Here is an 18,512-nt window from a genome sequence, read left to right on the forward strand (position 1 = left end):
GCCTGCTTCTCTGGGCCTGTGTGAGTGTGGAGTGTATATTTCTGCCTACATGGTGCTCTGTGTCTACATACAGAACTGTAAAAATTTGTATGGATCTGTGTGGATGCATATGTGTATCTGTGTAGACATGAGATGATCCCTGTTGGGACTCTGGGTTATTTGCTCATATTCGTGCAGACATGTCTTTGGCTGTGGCTGAAAGAATGTATGATCTGTGGGATGATGACACACCTGTAGGTCTATGTCAGTGTGAATATCTGTGGCACTATGCGTGTGTGTGTGTTCTGGTGTGTAGGTACTTATCTGTGATGAATGTTATGTATATTTATGTGACTACTTTATTGGAGAAAGACTTTTCTACTCATTTCTTCAGCTGCCTTTCTACTGTTTGGCCAGCAGAGGGGGCACAAGATTTTCTTCCTGCTCTTGAAATAGCTACAAAAATAAGCAATAAAGATGGCCTTCTTCGGAAAATGTGGATTATTAAAGATGGTATGGTGTAATAACACAGCCTTTTATAATCTGAAGACCAAATATGGTGGCTGCTCAGATCTTCCAGTCCTGATGCTATCAGGGACCCTTCTGTCGGAGACCCTGGCATGCACCTACTTTTATCTTCCTCCTCCCCATGGGCCTAAGCAGGGCCCACCTGCTGCAACCTTCTTCCCCATTTTACTGCTTCTCTTTGACTAGAAATGCAGATTAAGATACCTGGTGTCATACAGTCCAACAGTCTTGGAGGCAGGAACCAGCATCATCCACAGTTGACAAATGAAGACTGAGGATCAGAAAATTAAAGCACATCATCAGCACCATGTGACTAATAAGTGGCAGAGGCAGAATTCAAAGCCAGGCCTGACTGACAGAGCTTTCTGCCTTCTGCTCCACCCTGAACCACTTCTACAATATCGAGCACGTCCAGTTCCTAGTGCTGGAGCCAGGACTGGGAACAGGTGCAACTGCATTCCCAAGCCTGTGTCCTGAACCTTGATTCTTTCCTGAAACTATCTCATTTCATCTTTGGAACAGCTGAAAAGGAAATATTTCATCCATGTTTACAAACGCTTATACAGAGCCAAAGGAATGAAGTCATGTGCCAAAATCCTGTGTGAGCATGTAGGTCTTCAGTTTGTGTGCTACAGAGTAACAGCTTGTTAATGAGGCTTAAACATGATAGCATGGATGCCTCATGAAGTCAATCTGAATGTTCCAGAGGACACACACTTACTATCCTGCTTTTCTTGTGAGGCCTTCTGAGTATTATGCAGCAAGTCTGGGTGTTATGAGGGTATCTGTGAAGTCTAGGGCCAGGCTGGGCATTGTGGGATGAATATGTGTGCTGTGGATCGTGTGTCTCTCAGTATGGCTCTTCTGTGAGGACCGTGGGACAAGTCTGAGTGTCCCCGGGCTAGTTTCTGAGTTTAGGTGGCATGTCTCTGTGTAACTGGAGTGAGGCTAAATGTTGTGTGTTGAGTCTGTCTGAAGGAAGGTGAGTCTAGCTGTTGTGGGGCAAGTGTGTGTGACGTATGTGGTGTTAGTGAATGGTAGGGCCTATGAGTTTCTCGTGCTGTCAGTCCATGACTGGTATGATTCACATGTGCACTGTGATGTTCTCTACATTAAGGGAGGAGTAGCTATAGGGTGTGAGGTGAAGCTGTGAATTATGGGTTATCGCTATGAATTATGGGTCCTGTGAGGTCTGAGGTTTGGAGTGAGCGTGTTTTGTGGGAGTGATTCGGAGCATTGTAATTTTTATGACTGATTTTTTGGATTTGTGTGTGTGTTTAGTCACTCAGTCATGTCTGACTCTGTGCGACCCTATGGACTGTAGCTCACCAGGCTCGTCTGTCTATGGGATTTCCCAGGCAAGAATACTGGAGTGGCTTACCATGCTTTCCTCCAGGGCATCTTCCCAACCAAGAGATTGAACCCACGTCTCTTACATCTCCTGCATTGGAAGGCAGATTCTTTACCACTAAGCCACCGGGGAAGTCTTATTTGGATGTACCATCAGGTAAATCTATGGACTGAGGAACATGTCCTCACAATGTAGGGTATGTCTAGCTGTTGTGGTATATACACTGCAGTCTGTGTGTTGTGGGATATATGCTTGAATCACAGGGTGAGACAACATGTCATGGGTTGATTCTGGAGATTCTATAGTAAGTTGTTATATCATAGGGATAACCTTTGCACTGTAGGATATGTCTGTGCCTCATGGGCAATCTATGTGGCTTCATAAAGAGGGACAGTTTCCTAAGTGAAGTTATGTCTTTACATAGTAAGCCACTTCTGGAAGACGTGGTCTGTGCTGCGCACTGTATGATTAGACTGATTCTGGATGGGGTGTTAGGTATATTCTGGTGTTTTAAAGAGAGTGTGTATTATTAGGGGTGAGTCTGGGTGTGCAGGAGCTTGTGTATTTGCGTTAAGATCACCCTGTGTGCTGTAGGCATATCTGCTTTATGAAGTAATTCTGTGTTGTAACATATGCCAGTGTATGACTGAACATGTCTTGAGTTTGGGATCTTTATGCTCGGTAAAGATTTGTTCTGTGAGGTACATTTGTGTGGTAGGTCAGTCTATGCATTATAGGGCATGTCTCTCAGCGGTGTTGGACTAGACTGTGTACTGTGAGGCTGATCTGTAGTATTGTGGCTAATGTATTGAATTGTGAGATTTTGTGCAGGCAGCTAGTGGCGCATGTCAGTGCGTTGTGGGGAGAAGTTGATCTGGAGTGCGCTTGTAAGTTGTGATTTTTGTTCTAGGTGTTTCCAAGTGAATTTGCTTTGGGGAGGAAGTCTGAGCCCAATGTGGCCATTCTGGAACTGTTGGGCATGTCCCTGCATTTGCAAGGTGTTTTCTACACTGTAGGATGCACTTTTTCACTGGAGGTTTTGCTACGGTGTAGGGGTGACAAAGTACATTAGAGATTGTGTCTAGGTTGTAGGTCAAGGGTACCTTGTGGGGCAAGGCTGTGTTGGAAAGTACATCTGGTGAGGAGAACAACTCTGTAATGGGGATCATGTCTTCCTCCTGTGGGGGAAGTTTGTGTGTCCTAGGGCAATTCTGGGGGTTGGGGACACATGTTTTCTTTGTGGGGTAAGTATTTGCCTTACAGAGCAATTGTGTGTGTACATACTGGGGTGAATCTGTGTATCAGAATGCAGTTTTGTGTTTGTGGGAGAAACCTCTGTGTCACAGGGTACACTTGCTCATTGTAGGTTAACTGCAGCTAGGGATTATGGAGCTAGTTTGTATGCTGGAAGACACGTCTGGGTGTTGTTTGGTAAGACTGAATTTGTGGCTGGATATTTTTTAAATCTATTTTCACCATTGGGTAAAACTGGGTGAGTTGATATTGTAAAGTGAGTCTGTGCAGTATCAGGAGAGTTAGCTTTGTGGAAGTTATCTGTGGGTTATACGGCATGTCTTGGTGTGGTGGAGTAAGCCTGGACATGGCGGGGCAAGTCTGTCCATTATAAGGTCATTGTAGATATTGTGAGACATTTGGCGAGTACTGTGGTGCAAGACTGATTCTGAGGCAAATCTAAGTGTTATAGTGATGTTGGATGCCTCAAGGAGCAAGTCTCGGCTTTTTTGGAGAATTTTTGCGTTGTGAGAGAAACCTGTATGTGGTGATACTATTCTGTGGGCTGCAGTGGGAGTCAAGTCGTGGAACATGTGTGATATCATCAGTTGGTCTAGGTAGTGGAAAGCTGAGTTTGGAGTTCTAGGAGAGTATAGGCACTGTAAGGCTCATATACACATGGCAGAGTGGTTTTTGGAGTTGTGGTTCACATTCTGTGTGTTTGGGGGCATCTGGTGGTTGCGGTGCATAATGGGCTCATTGTTTGCTTTGTAGATGAGTCTCTGCACTATGGACTTATGCCATGTGTAGGGGGAAAGCCTGTGCATTGTAAGATGAACTTGGAAGTTGTGTCAAACTGTGTATGTACTATCGGGCAGGTAGGTTTTCTGTCACACGTTTTAGAGCTCCTGGACAAGACTTTGCTGGTGGGGGAGGGAGCAAGTCTTTGCATTTGAGGATGTGACCAGATATGGTGGAGGAGTCCAGTTGTTATGAAGTGCATGTTTTGAGAAGTGTTTGTAACTTGTTATGCAGCTCTGTGTGTTTCTGGGGGGGGGTCTACATCTTTGGGGACATATGTGTGGATTGTGGGGTGTATGCAGGATGTATAGAACAGCTATGGGGGAAGCTGCCCACTTTGTGTAATTTGGGCTGCTGTGATGTGAGTCTGGCCAATGTAGTGAGAGCTCGGTGGTGTGACTGGATTCTGCCCATTGTTTTGGCAGTGTCTTAAGTTGTGACTGTTGCCTGTACATTCTAATGTGTGTATGGGCACTGGACAGATGAGTGTGTGTGTCATGCTAGGCTTGATGCAGGGTGGGTTTGTGTATCTGGGGCTAAGTGTGAGTGTTTGGTACAAGTTTGGGAGTCATGTGGTTAAGTGTGTGGTGGCACAAGTTTGTTCTCTGGGGTAGATCTGTGAGTTGTTGGTTGCGATTGTGCAGTATGATGCAATTCTGCGCATTGTGGGGTTATTCAAAGAATTGTGAGCAGAGTTGGAGTGCTGTTCTTCTTTTCTATCCACTGAAATGCAACTATGGGCTTAATGAGGGTATTTCTATGGGGACATGCTTTTATATTTTAGTGTGGTTTGGGAATTATTTTTAGAGTCTGTGTGTTGCACTGTGAGTTTGAGATTCCAAGGGGCAAATTTGCATGTTTTGGGACAAGTCTGAGTTGGGACAAGTTTGTGGAGTTAGTGTGGTGTGGAACAAAAGTGTGTGTCAAGCTCATCTGTACCCTGAATAGTGGGCTGATGTGCTGTAATGTAAGTCTGTGAGTTCTGAGAGGAATCTTTATCCTGCATGTGTGAGTATATTGTAGGGTGTTTCTTCATGTTATAGTGCATGCGTGTACACTGCTTGAGCAAATCTTCACATTATGAGCTAAGTGTGTTAACTGTGATAGGGTTCTACAGATTGTATTCAATAGAATGGGTGGTATCCTAAGATGCTATTCCATGCCTTGTTGGGAAAGGAGGTTGTGTTGTCATTGACTGCAAGTGTTGGGGAGCACTCATTTTGCTGGGGGACATGTGTGTACAAATGCATGTATGTGAGTTTTGTGTCAACTGTGAGTGTTGTGTGACACATCTGTGTGTCTTGAGTTGACCCTCTACAATACCTGGGGAATCTGCCCAATTTGGGCTGGTTGTATGCTCCTTTGTGTGGGTCTCTGAGTGGTGAGCAGAGTTTTGGCACTGTCTTTGGAGAACATCTAGGAGAGATGTGTGCTGAGGCACATTTCTGCATTGTAAGAAGAATCTTGTGGCATGAGTTGTGTCTCCTCATTGTGACTTGACACTGCACCGTGCGGCATATCAGGGCTTTGTGACACGATTCTGTGCTTTCTGAGAAGAGTCTGGGTTTCATATTTGTATCTGCCTGTTGGGCTTTTGCAATTCTGTATACTGTGTGCTGAGCTCAGAGTGGTGGGGTGAGTCCTTGTAATGGGTTGTGGATAAGCGTTGCAGGGTGTGCCTTTGTGCTGCGCGTGACAGGTCTTGGTACTTTGTTCCTGCTCCTGTTTTCCCTGTAAGCCAGGTGTCTGCCCAGCAAGGTGTGGGGTGTGTGTGTATGTGTTGGGCACCACGTGTCAGTTCTAGGCCACATCTGTTCTCTGTTGTACAGCTTTGTGTTTTGAAGGCTAGTCTGTGTGCTGTGCATTTCTGTCTGCATTAAGGATACAGGGTTTAATGGTACTGTGAAGTGAATCTGGGCATTGTGGGATTGTCCTGGATGTTGTGGCCCATGTCTGTGTGCTCTAGGATGTGCCTTTGCGTAGGGGGATGAGGGTGTGCTCCGTAGGTAAGTCTGTGCACTGCAGGGAACGAAGTATGTTATCAGGCATGTTTGCATTGTATACAAGGTGTTCTACCATCTATCCAGACTGGTGTGTAATGTATGCCTTGCACAGTTTGGTTGGGCAAGCCTGGGAGGTAAGGGAGCATACCGGCACATTATAGGGCCTCCTCTGTGCTGGGGAAACTCTTTGCAGTGAACCTCGGTGTTGTGGGTCTAGTGTTTTCATTGTGGAGTGACTGAGGAGCAAACAAGGTTTGTAGAGTGAGGGTGTGCATGGTGATCCCAGCCCATGCACGGTATGCCTTTTGTTATGAGGCAGGTCTATGCACTGAGGGGTTTACTTGTGTTTTGTTGGGGTCGTTTTTAGGCCACACTGTGGACATGTGGGATGTTACTTCCCTGACCAGGAACTGAACTCATGCCCTTGCGGTAGAAGTGCAGAGTCTTAACCACCAGGGATGTCCCTTTGTTGGGCTTTATACTTGGCATGATGGTGCTATGTGATGAAGGTGTGTACGACGTGACAGACAGGTGTTTGTGGAGCGCGTCTTACACAGTTGTCAGTCTGTGCATTATGGAGTGGGTTGTGTGGGTTGGGGTTGTGTCTATACTTCGAGATGAATATCTGTATGTTGTGAGGCATGGCTGTGCAGCATGGGGTGGTCTGTCAGCAGTAAGTTCCCTCCAGATGTTCTGATGTGAGTGTGAGTTAGGCAGGCAGACATTTGCATTACTAGTCACAGGTCGTATTTGAGGGCTCTGGGCCTTGCATATCTATTGGAGGACTAGGTGGACACAGCTAAAGGTGTTTGGGGCCCTTGCATTGTGATGTAATTCTGTTCCCTTGGGGGGGCTGTGGGTTGTGTGGATGTCCATACCCTGTGGAAGACACCTAGGGTTTCGGAGACTAGACTGCGCAGTGGGACAAGATGGTGTGTCATGATGCCATTCTCTAATTTGTGGGAAGAGTCTGCAGCGAAATCAAGTCTGTATGCTATAAGGCATGTCGATATGGATCAGCTCTCCATTAGAGAAGTCTATGTGTTATGGATTGTTTCTAGGGATTTTAAAGTGACTTCTCTGTGTTGTGGGGCCAATGTGTTCTGTGGTATGTGTGTTGTGGACCCCATGTGTGCATGTGTGTGTGTGTATGACAAGGCGCATTTAGTTCAACAGGATGAATGTTTGCATGGATGAGTTCGTGTACCACGGGTGTGTTTGTGCACTGCCATGTGTGTTATGTGATGCATCTAAGTGTTAGAGACTGCACAGCAGGTGCTTCCCAGTGTTGCGGGCTAACTGCAGTCGACAGGGAAGTTGTAAGGAAAGGGTGGTGGGAGTGAGCTGTGATGGGATTCTGGGCTGCATGTTGTGTGTTATTTGAATTATTTTAGATCGAGTTGTACCATTATGGTCCAGTTGCACGTGTAGAAGCAACAATAACAACAATAACCAGATCTGCTAACATCGGTACACTAATTCTGTGCCAGGCACTCTTCTAAACACGTTATAAGCAGTCACGCATTTATTCTTCTTCTTAACAGCCCTAATAAGTAGGTACCATTATTACTCCCAATTTATACCTGAGAAAAACAAGGCACAGAGACATTAGACTCCTTTCCAAAGGCACATGATTAGTTATCAATACACATGGTCTTGGAAGCCAGGCAGGCTGAATCCTAAGAGTAAGTTTTAACCACAATCTACACCGCCCCTTTGTTTGGGGATGTGCATATCTCTGGACCTTGTGGGGTTTGTGTCAGTGTGGTGGTATATGTATAGGGTGCAGAGCCCCTACAGAGAGCAGAAATTCATCCAAGTGTGTGAGGTTTCTCCTTGAGTTTCGGGATGGGTCTTGTGCAGAGGGGCCATTGTTTATATCAAGTTTGGAAGCAAAGATGCTAATGTTTTGCCCTGTGTGGCAAGGCTTTCCACTACACTGACTGTGGCCACTGTGCTGAGCTCGTGCTTTAAAGGACAGGTATGTGGTGATGCAATTTTGTGAGCTGTCAGAGAATCCTGTGTGTTTGCAGGAGTGTCGATTTGGAAAGGTGTGTTTACATGTTGTACATCTAGTCCCTGGATGATGGGTATTGCTGCTCTAGACTGAGTCATGTAGGAGAAGTCTGTAATTGTGACGCAGTTCTGTGAGTGATGAGGGGACCACGTGTGCTGTGGGAAACATATTTATGTTGCAGGGGTCTGCAGGTTTTCCGAGGTCATTAAGGAGGGAATATGTGTACCTGTTCAGTCATGTCCGACTGTTTGTGACCCTATGGACTGTAGCCCACCAGGATCCTCTGTCCATGGAATTTTCCAGGCCAGAACACTGGAGTGGGTTGCCATTTCCTACTCCAGGGGATCTTCCCAACCCAGGAATCGAACCCCAGTCTCTTGTGTCTCTTGCATTGGTGTGCAGATTCTTTACCACTGTGTCACCTGGGAAGCTAATTGAGGAGGAGGGTCTGTGCATTTTAGGACGCCTCTGCAAAGGGTGTGTGTGTGTGTGTGTGTGTGTGTGTGTGTGTGTGTGTGTGTGCGCGCGCGTGTGTTAGTGTACAATATCTCTGCATATCTGGGGCCTAGCTGTGCTCATGTTACAGGAAGTGTCTTTGTGTTGTTGGGGCATGCTGGTGCCTTGGAGGCAGGTGTGCATTTGGGCTGAGGACACTGTGTTGCAGAGTGAGGGTGTGTGTTACACAATGCTGAGTGCTTACAGAGTAAGCACCCGAGGGGTCTGGGAGGTGTGACACATATTATGGAGTGTTCTCTGTGCTCATGAGGCAAGCTGGGTGACGCTGTATGCTGTGGGATGAGTCACAATCAAGGCACAAGACTTATTCACTGAGGAGCATGACCTTAGGAGCATAGTTCTGTGCTATATCCACACATGATGGGACAAAATCTGTGCATTGTAGGGTGTGTTCATGTGACAGAGGGCACATCACTGAGTTGGAGGGTGCATATATGTGTGCATGTGTTGTGTTGTGGGTCTGGATACTGTGGGGGTGAGTGTGTATATTAAGCAGCAAGCCCATGCATCACAGAGCACACTTCTGAACTGTGATGAAGCTCGGTGTGTGGCGAGCAGGCTGGTTTAGGATCCTGTCTGTGCTCTGTAGGGTATGTGGCTGTTGTGGCAAAGCATCTGTGTGCTGTAATGTTCCCAGCTGTTCTGGGGTTGACCCTTTTCACATTAGCAATGATACTATCAATTACATTGTTAATTACATTAACAACTGAAACAGTTCCTGTGTGCCAGGCACTGTATTAAGCGCTTAGCGTATCCTAATCCATTCAATACTCACAACAACCCTTTTCAATAGGTACAGCTGTTATCTTTGTATTACAAATGAGCAAACCAAAGAATAGAGAAATATACTTACCCAATGTTCACAATTAGAAAGGGGTGGAATCTGGATTCGGAACCCAAGTAGTCTGGGTCCAGAGGCCTTGCTCTTAGCTATTACACAAGTGGTGTGTGTTGAGGGCCAGGGCTGCAGCTCAATGGGTTGGTAAAGCACATCTGTAAACTATGATGGAAATCTTGGCATTGCACAGGCAATAGTGTGTGTTGTGTGTCTACATATTGGGGAAGGCTCATGTGCTTTATAGGTTTTCTATCTTAGGGTAAATGTGTGTTGTGTTGCAATTCTATGCATTGAGGGGGAAATCTATGTGTTCACAGGCATTTCTGTGAATTCTAAGTTTTGTGGGTGTGATTATGTCGTGGGGCAAATCTATGACTTGAAAGGCTTGATTGAGTATCTGGGGTGAGGCTCAGGGTTCTGTGGTGTTTGTGTGTGTCATGGAGCAAGTCTGTGTGCTGATGGGAGAATCTGTGCATCTAGATGAAGTTCTGGGCCTCCTTGGGCTGACTTTGGTGTGAAAGCCATCTGTGTGTGATGGGTGAATCCAGAGGTTGTAGAGCAAAGGGTGGTGAGTGTTTGCGGGTGTGTGTGCACTGTGTAATCACCCTAAGGTGTGCAGTTTGAGTGAAGTGAATCTGCATGACAAGTGTGTCCCGTGACATGACTCTGTGCATCACTGAGTGCAGGGTTGTGCTTTGTCATAGGTTGTATCGAGGTTGTGAGGTGACTGTGCACTGAGGGGCGAATCTGAACATTTCAGGGAAAAGTTAGGTGATGCCATGGCATGAGCATGTCTGTTGTGGAACAAGCCTGTGTGCTGTAGGGCCAGTTTGCACACCGGGAAGTAGTGCTATGAGTTGTGAGGTGTGTCTATATATCACAGAGTGTGTCTAAAGAATTTGACAGGGGCTTTCTTGATCCAAGGCCACAGTGTGCCTTATGGAGAAGTGTATATTTGGAGGAGCTCTGGATGCTGTAGGGCACATGAGGGTGCCATAGGGTGAGTGTTTGCATTGTGTGGTGACTGTGTTTGTTGTGGAGTCAACAGGTGCATTGGAGGGAAAGATGGTATGTTTTGCCATAGTCCGAGGGGGTGGGAGATACATGTTAAGATGGTCTTTGCATCTCTCTGTGATGGGGTGAGCTTGTCCAAGTGCAGTGGGGCGAGTCTGTGCTCTGGATTTAATCTTGGTGCCGTGGGCTGAGTCTTGGAGCTGTGGGGAGGGTCTAGGTGGTGAGGGCACGTCCTTGTGCTGTGGACATGACTGTGTCCCACCGAGATGCTGTGTGTCCTGGGGCCAGTCCGCTGAGTCAGAGAGGGTCTGTGTGCCCGGGGGGAGGGCCTGGGTCCTGGGGAGACAGCTGGGTTTGTGGGGTGAGCCTAGATACTGGAGACAGTATACTGTGTGCTGTGGGGAGCATCTTTCAGCCAAAAGGAGAATCTGTGTGTGTCCGGGAGACTCCGTGTGCTGTCAGCCGCTGGGGTCAGGGGCCGGTGCGCTGTGTTTCACGGGGTGAGTCTGTGTGATTTGAGCTGTGTCTGTGTCCGTAGGGGCAGGCTTGGGTCCTGTGCTGCTTGTCTGCATGCTGTGGAGTTCACCTGTCAGCGGAGTCTGTGTCTCTCTGTGCGGGTTTTCAAGCTGTGTGGTGAACTGTGTTCTGGGATGGGGGAGGCTGTGTGCCTGGGTGCGGGGCGAGGTCCTGTGCCCGGAGGAGGGCCTGCATGCTCTGCGGGTCGTCTCTGTGCCCTGGGAAAAGTCCTCTCCCTTGGCAGGAGTCCGTGTGCTGGGTCAGGGAGATGCAAGTGGAGTCTGCGCCCTGCAGAGGACCTCAGCTATGGGTTTAGTGGATGGGGCATCAGAGAAATCTGGGTGCTCTGGGGACAGCCTTTGTTCCATGGGGTGCCTATGTGCCACGGACTGAGTCCCTGCTGTGTGGTGAGAGTGTTGTGTTGTGGGGCATATTGGTGGGTAGGAGGGAGCGTCTGTGACCTCTGGAGTGAGTCTTTGGGCCTTGAGAAGATGCTTGGTTTTGGAAGAATCTGTGTTCTGTGGGCTACGTGTGCCAGGGAAAGGCTCTGTGTGATGTGGGGACAGTCGGAGGGGCTGTGATGGTCTCTGTGTCTGGGATAGAGTCTCTCTGTGTCACAGGGAGCGCAGATCTGCATGCTTTAGTGAGACTTTTGGCTGCGGGTAGGATATGTGTGCCTCTGGGTGAGGCTGGGTGATGTAGTGGCATGTGTGCTGTGGGGCACATTTGTGGCCCTGGTGCTTCTCCGCATGCAAAGGGAAGAGTCTTTGTGCTGTAGGGGTAACTGCCGTGCTTGTGCTGTTTGGCCACGGGACATTAGAGGGTGAGTTTGTACACTGCAGCACAAGTCTGTTTCAGGGTAAGCCTCCTTTAATATCTACAAAGAATACTAGCCAACACTTATACACTGATTATCATTACTGGACACTGTTCTAAAGGTGCTATTATTACCCCCATTTTCCATCTGAGGAAATTGAGGCACAGAGAGATTAAGTAAAATTGTACACAGGTACATGCAACTAGCCACCGGTGGAGGTTTGAAACAAGGCAGTCTGTTACTTGTGCCCACACCATTATGAATCCCCTGGGGGCCCTGAGGAATAATATCCTCTTGTGGGTGAGTGGCTTCAAAGACTGGGAAGACTTCGTGATCTCTGGTGGACATACTGAGAGCAGATAATATAGAAGGAAGAAAAAGGGAGTGGCTCAAAGCCTTCCGAGGGTTAAAAAAAATTCAGTGCTCTGTATACCATAATGGTGGCATTTCAGCCCAGAAGAACTGACATCAGGACAGCAAAATAACACCTTCAGCGTCTGGAGCCCCCATGACCCCTCCCTCGCCTCCACAGCCGCATTCTGCCACTGCGGAAGAGCGAATGCGCATGCCCTGGTGAGCTGCCGTTGCCATGGAAACCAACCTCCAGTCACAAACAAATCATAGCATAATACAGCAAATCTAGAAATGATTGGGGCTGCGGCTGTGAGCCAAAGGAGCCCTTTGCAGTAAGGTCAGGCAAGGCATCCTTCCACCCAAGCCCCCCTTTTTCCTTCCTGAATCAGTACAGGCTAGAAGCAAGTCAGAAGTCAATAGAGAAAACTGTGTTGGGAGTGGAGGTGGCAAGGGTCAACAGTGGGTGGCAGGTGATTTTAATAGTCAAATATTTCTTTGAGAAACATTTAACCCACCACCCACTAAAAGACTCCGTGGTTTATGCTTGAGCCTTTCACCTGCAGTAAAAAGAGGCGAATCACAGGGGTATGTCCCTCTCTATAAGAGATGGTGGCAGTGGTGGCATGGATTGGGATTCATCCTGCCTCCTTTAAATCCCTAGATCAGACTACCGCCAGCAACAGGCTGCAAACATTATTTATTTTTGTTCCTTATACATTTCTTACATTTTCCACTTCTACCATTCTAGAAAATTCCAGGAACTGAGTCCAGTCAGCTTTAATTCTCCGAGTACCTGAAGAGTAGAAAAAGAGGTTGAAGGAGGAACTTTAGGAATAACACTAACCCCAGGAGTATTGTTTGACTACACAATTAGGCTGTCAGCTGTGTCTAGGAGGAATAGCACATCTGGAACAGTGGTTTAATATATCAGGATTCCTCGATTTTCACTTGTAAAACGCATCTCAGAAAGATAATTTTTGACTATTTAAAATGTTTAAATCCTGTTTGAAAACCACTGCCCTAAACTGTGTGTGCCCTGAATTTGAGAAAGGCATCAGCAACCATGGCTATAGTATAAAAAGCTGTCAGAAGCTGCAAGAAGGTACCAGTGCTATTGTTGGATGTAACCTTCTTGGGTAGAGAGAAAATGGCCGACCTGTGGAAAGCTACACCCTATCTAGTGGGAGGACAGTTCTTGCCATCTCATATCAGTGGAAGAAGGTTGGATTATTCAATAAATGATGCTGAAACAATTGGTGACCTATTTGGAAAAAACACAAAATTAGATCTACTTCATATCATATGCCAAAATGAATTCTGGATGAATTAGAGTTAATTGCGAAGAATGAAACAGGTAAATGACTAGGAAAAATGCAGGTGAATATACTCATAAAAGAAAGAAATCACAAAATCAAAACTTGATAGTTATGGATGTCTAAAAATGTAAAGCTACAACACGTTTAAGAAAACTCACCATAAATGATAAAACATAAATAGGCAAATAAACTGGAAAATAATGCTTTTACCACATATGATAAATAAATGAGGCGATATTGTATGGGGTTGGCGGGGTAGGGGAGAAACCTTAAACTGGTTCATACCATTTGATCCAGGACTTTCACAGCTATGAATTTATCCTAGGAGAAAACAAAACAAAAAAGCTCACTGAGGTTTATATGGAAAAATATTCCTTAAATTATAACAGCAAAAATTGCACGTAGAAACTTTCAATAATTGGACATTTAGTGGAACACTTATATGATCGAAAATTAAGCATCCACAAAACATCACATTCTTGTGGGATATTTTAAAATATGGAGAATTTCTCTCAATATATTGCTTAGTGATTAAAGCAGATTGAAAAGGATATGTGTGTAGGATCTTCATTTTATATATAAATACATATTTTATGCATAGATTTGCATGTTTCAGAGAAGAGGGACTGACTATATTAACAGCAATTAGCTCTTGGTTATAGGATTATGGGTAATTTGTATAGGCATCTTTAGGTTTTCCCCAATTTTCTACGACCAATATGTGAATTTTTATAATAAAGGGGAAAGACGGCAAGATATTTTAATAAGATTGATTTTAATAAGGGCTATAAAAGGGATGAGAGTATGGAAAAGAAAGTCTGGGATTAGAGACAATAAAAAGCAAAGAGTAAATCTGCCCATGTTTATCAACGGTGGAGCAAACCAGATAAACTCAAGATGTGTTATGTAAAGATTATAGTAGTATTTATATGTTAGTAGGTACACAATTTTTTATACAAGATGGACTCCTGGAAAATTTTCTTCACTACAGCAGAGGATGGTCACGTGTCCCTGGATGTGTCAGTCATCCTCTTTGCCGCAGTGCTCTGTTCGAAGCCCCCCTCCCTCCTATTGCTTCATCACAATCTCCCCACCACCTCCTGCAAAACATGCCACCAGCAGACATTTTCAGCTTGGAAAAAATGGCCCCTCTTACCAACTTTCTTTAAAGCTATTTCATTCTTATCTTTTCCTCCCTGACTGCTAGTTTTGGCATCTAACTCAAAAAAATCCACTTATCTATCTTTTTCCTCCTTTGCTTCCTATTGACAAAGCAATCTGAATTTCAAAGAAATAAAAGACCCAGAACTTCAGCTTTTTTTTTCTTTTTTTCTTGCAGAAACGTATGTACGAAAGCAATTTCCAGGTACAAGGAGACACTAAAGCGTAAACATTTTCAGGCACGATTCAGAAATAAATATAAAAGCTTTGTTGATAGGAATCTGCTTTTTTTTCACATCCCTTTCCCAAGAAAGAAGCACTGATCATATTGTCTTTACTGTAGAAATTGATGTCCACAAATACAAATTAATTATTTTCCAAATAAAGGCACAGTCACAATAGTCATTATTTCTCTTTCATGATGTTTCATCCTAAAACCAAATTTAAATCTTTCTCATTCAACACACGTTCATCTCTCATGTGAAGCAATTAATCTGAACATTACAGGGTGCCCTCCTTCTCATTTTCTCTCCTGTACAGACATCCAGTCACATGATTTTCTTAATTAAAAAAAATGAGGCATGGTATTCTTTTCTCCATTGCAAAATAACATTTTTCTCATGCTCTCTCCATACCGTGAAAGGAAATCAGATCTTAGAACATTGTGGATCGTCATCCATTTCATCACATCTAATGCAAACATCCTAAAGCTGCCATAGCATTCCAAACGCAATTTCTCATTTCAATAACATCTTCAACGAGTCCTCTTTGAGGTACTATCTTAACCAGAATCACAAGAGGGAAGTTTCTATACCTCCTTCTAAAAATTCATTCACTTTTTCAGAAACGAGCTTTAAACTAGAAAAGTGACCATGGAATGTTTAGAATTGAATTAAGCCATTTTCTCAATGCATGGATTAAAATCAGAAATTCCTCCACAGTTCTGTATTATTTTGATCCATCAAAACATGTCGCTTGCTATTTAAAAATAAAAATAAAAAAACGTTTCGGATATCATGTTACAAAAGATTTCTCCGCTACTTACCAGCTGCCTTCACTGTGCCTCTCCACCAGCTCGGAGGTTGTCGCACTGAAAGGGTGGGGGGAAGAGCCGCAGCGGCTGCTGGAAAATGAGCTGTGCTGTGAAGAAGGGATTAGCTGGAGGAAAAGGAAAAAAATGCCTTGGCATTATCCTCAAAATTCCTCTCCAAACATAAAATCATATTAAACATTACATGCTAAAAAGCGCATGCTCAACAAAGAGCGGAATTTAACAGTGAAGCCGCTGATCTAAAACATACCTAAATTGCCTTGCTTTCCAGTGAAACCCCTACCAAGCCATGGTCTTTGGCTCTCCCATCTCCTAGCAACAGTCTCATTAATATTTTTCTCTGCAGTGGTCCTACTAGGCATCAGAGAACATTCACAGGGTCTGGTCTCTGGTGGTGTGCATTATCATTTTATTGTTCAAGATGCATGCGTTTTCCCCAATAAAGGCAAGGCAGGCATTCAATAACAAGTTCTCCCTGGGAAGATTTCAAACTCCAAAGACATTCTAGTCAAATGACAGAGATTGTTCTTGTCTGGTCCCTGTCCCTTGGTGCAGTGTTGTCACTAGACCGCTGACCTAAAGATGGGCGTTAGCAAAAGATGCCTAAACATTTCTGCGACCGCCAAATTACAAATAGCAGCACAGCTCTAAATCCAGGCTCTAAATCAGTGTTGCTATCCACTGTGCTCAGAGAAAAAAATTAATGAACAGAATTTGTTCGTATCCTTAGCCCTGTAACCATGTTCCCCACTCACCTTCTTGGTTACTGGAGGTACATGTTGCAAAAATTTGTGGATGAAATATAACCAGATCAAAAACAACCCACTTATCTATTACTAACATGGAAAATATTAACTACATGTTAAGAAAAAGAGGCTGAGTTACTATACAGTATATATAATATGATCATTTTTATATCTTATATGGCTAGGAATAAGTATACATAAATAAAACTAAAAGGATATTTACCAAAATGTTAGGAATAACTATGTCTGGGTTTTCTATGGATGGCAAATTTGAGGGGTGTTTAGATCATTTTTCTTTTTGATTATCTATTTAATAACTTTTCTATAATTAACATATATTCCTTGGGTTATTAAAAAAGGACCATGCACAACAATGTGAATATACTTAATGCCACTGAACTGTTCACTTAAGATAGTTAAAATGATGCATTTTATGTTTTGCATATTTTACTACAGTAAAAGAAGAGAGAGAAAACCATTCATTCATCCTTCAAACATGTATTGAGTCTCACCACATTCAAAATACTGGGGGTAGAAAGGCACAGTCTCCCTAGACTGAACCAGGAAGAAATAGAAAATATGAACAGTACTGAAATTGAAACCATGATTAAAGACCTCCTAACAAACAAAAGTCTGGGACCTGACAGCCTCACAGGCAAATTTTATCAAATATTTAGAGAAAAGTTAACACCTGTCCTCCTGAAACTGTTTCAAAAAGTTGCAGATGAAGGAAAATTTCCAAACTCATTTTATGAGGCCACCATCACTATGATACCAAAACCAGACAAAGATACCATTTAAAAAAAAAAAAAAAAAAGGAAATCACAGGCCAATATCAATGATGGACATAGATGCAAAAATCGTAAACAAAATACTAGCAATCCATATCCAGCAATACATTAAAAGGATCATATACCCACCCTAATGAAGTAGGATTCATCATAGGGATGCAAGGATTTTTCAACATTTGCAAATCAATCAATCAAATCAAATCAACCACATCAACAAACTGAAGAATAAAAACCACATGATCATCTCATCTGCATCTGCATAGATGCAGAAAAAGCTTTTGACAAAATTCATCACCCGTTTATGATTAAAAAAACTCTCCAGAAAGTGGGCATAAATGGTATATACCTCAACATATTAAAGGCCATATAGACAGACCTGCATTTTTCAGAGAACTAAAACAAAAAGTCTCAAAATTTGTATGGAGACACAATAGACCCTGAATAGCCATAGCAACCTTGAAAAAGAAAAAACAGAGCTGGAGGACTCAGGATCCCCGACTTCAGATTACACTATAAGACAAAGTGAAAGTGAAAGTGAAGTCACTCAGTTGTGTCCACTCTTTGTGACCCCATGGACACCAGGCTCCTCTGTCCATGGGATTTTCTAGGCAAGAGTACTGGAGTGGGTTGCCATTTCCTTCTCCAGAGAATCTTCCCAACCCAGGGATCGAACCCAGGTCTCCGGCATTGTAGACAGACACTTTACCATCTAAGACAAAGCTAGTATCATACTCAGTGGTGAAAAGCTGAAAGCCTTCCCTCTAAGATCAGAAACAAGACCAAGATGTTCACTCGCACCATTTTTATTCAACATAGTTCTGGAAGTCCTGGCTACAGCAATTAGAGAAGAAAAAGAAGTAAAGGGAATCCAAACTGGAAAAGAAGAAATTAAGCTATCACTGTTTGCAGACGACATGATACTATACACAGAAAATTCTAAAGATGCTACCAGGAAACTGCTAGAACTCATCAATGAACTTGGTAAAGTTGCAGGTTACAAAGTTAATACACTGAAATCTGTTGCATTTCTATACAGTAACAATGAAAGATCAGAAAGAGAAATTTAAGAAGCAATTCCTCTTATCATAGCATCAAAATACTGGGGGTAGGGAATTATACAAATGAATGAACACAGTCCATTACCTTTCTAAAAAGCTCATAATCTAACAAAGAGCTACCCCTCAAATTTTTATATGGGTTTTTATTATACATGACATGTACAATTGTGCACTTAGAAGTATTTTATTTTTTTTTAAATGTCATCCATTTGGGATAATATTTATAATTTAGGTTGTTACATTATCTGACTAAAAATATTGGACGTCCAGTGGTGGAGGAAGAAATACATAAGAAATATTTTAAAATATATGTGCATTTTCATATTTGTATAGAATTGCTACATTTTTAAAAGGAGGAGCAGGGAAACTGGTTTGGATTAAAGATTAAGAAATATGACCCCTAAACAGAGCTATGACAACCA

General features: G+C 43.8%; 1 long non-coding RNA gene across 1 annotated transcript; it reads right to left on the reverse strand.

The window, feature by feature from the left end:
- Positions 1–3,608: 3,608 nt before the first annotated feature.
- Positions 3,609–15,536, reverse strand: LOC105612294 (uncharacterized). Its single transcript, XR_006058406.2, has 3 exons — positions 15,490–15,536; positions 13,569–13,604; positions 3,609–12,760 (listed from the first exon to the last, which is right to left on the reverse strand). It is a non-coding gene; the product is annotated as an uncharacterized LOC105612294 (long non-coding RNA).
- Positions 15,537–18,512: the final 2,976 nt, after the last annotated feature.

Source organism: Ovis aries, chromosome X, assembly GCF_016772045.2.
Source record: "Ovis aries strain OAR_USU_Benz2616 breed Rambouillet chromosome X, ARS-UI_Ramb_v3.0, whole genome shotgun sequence".
Taxonomy (NCBI): domain Eukaryota; kingdom Metazoa; phylum Chordata; class Mammalia; order Artiodactyla; family Bovidae; genus Ovis; species Ovis aries.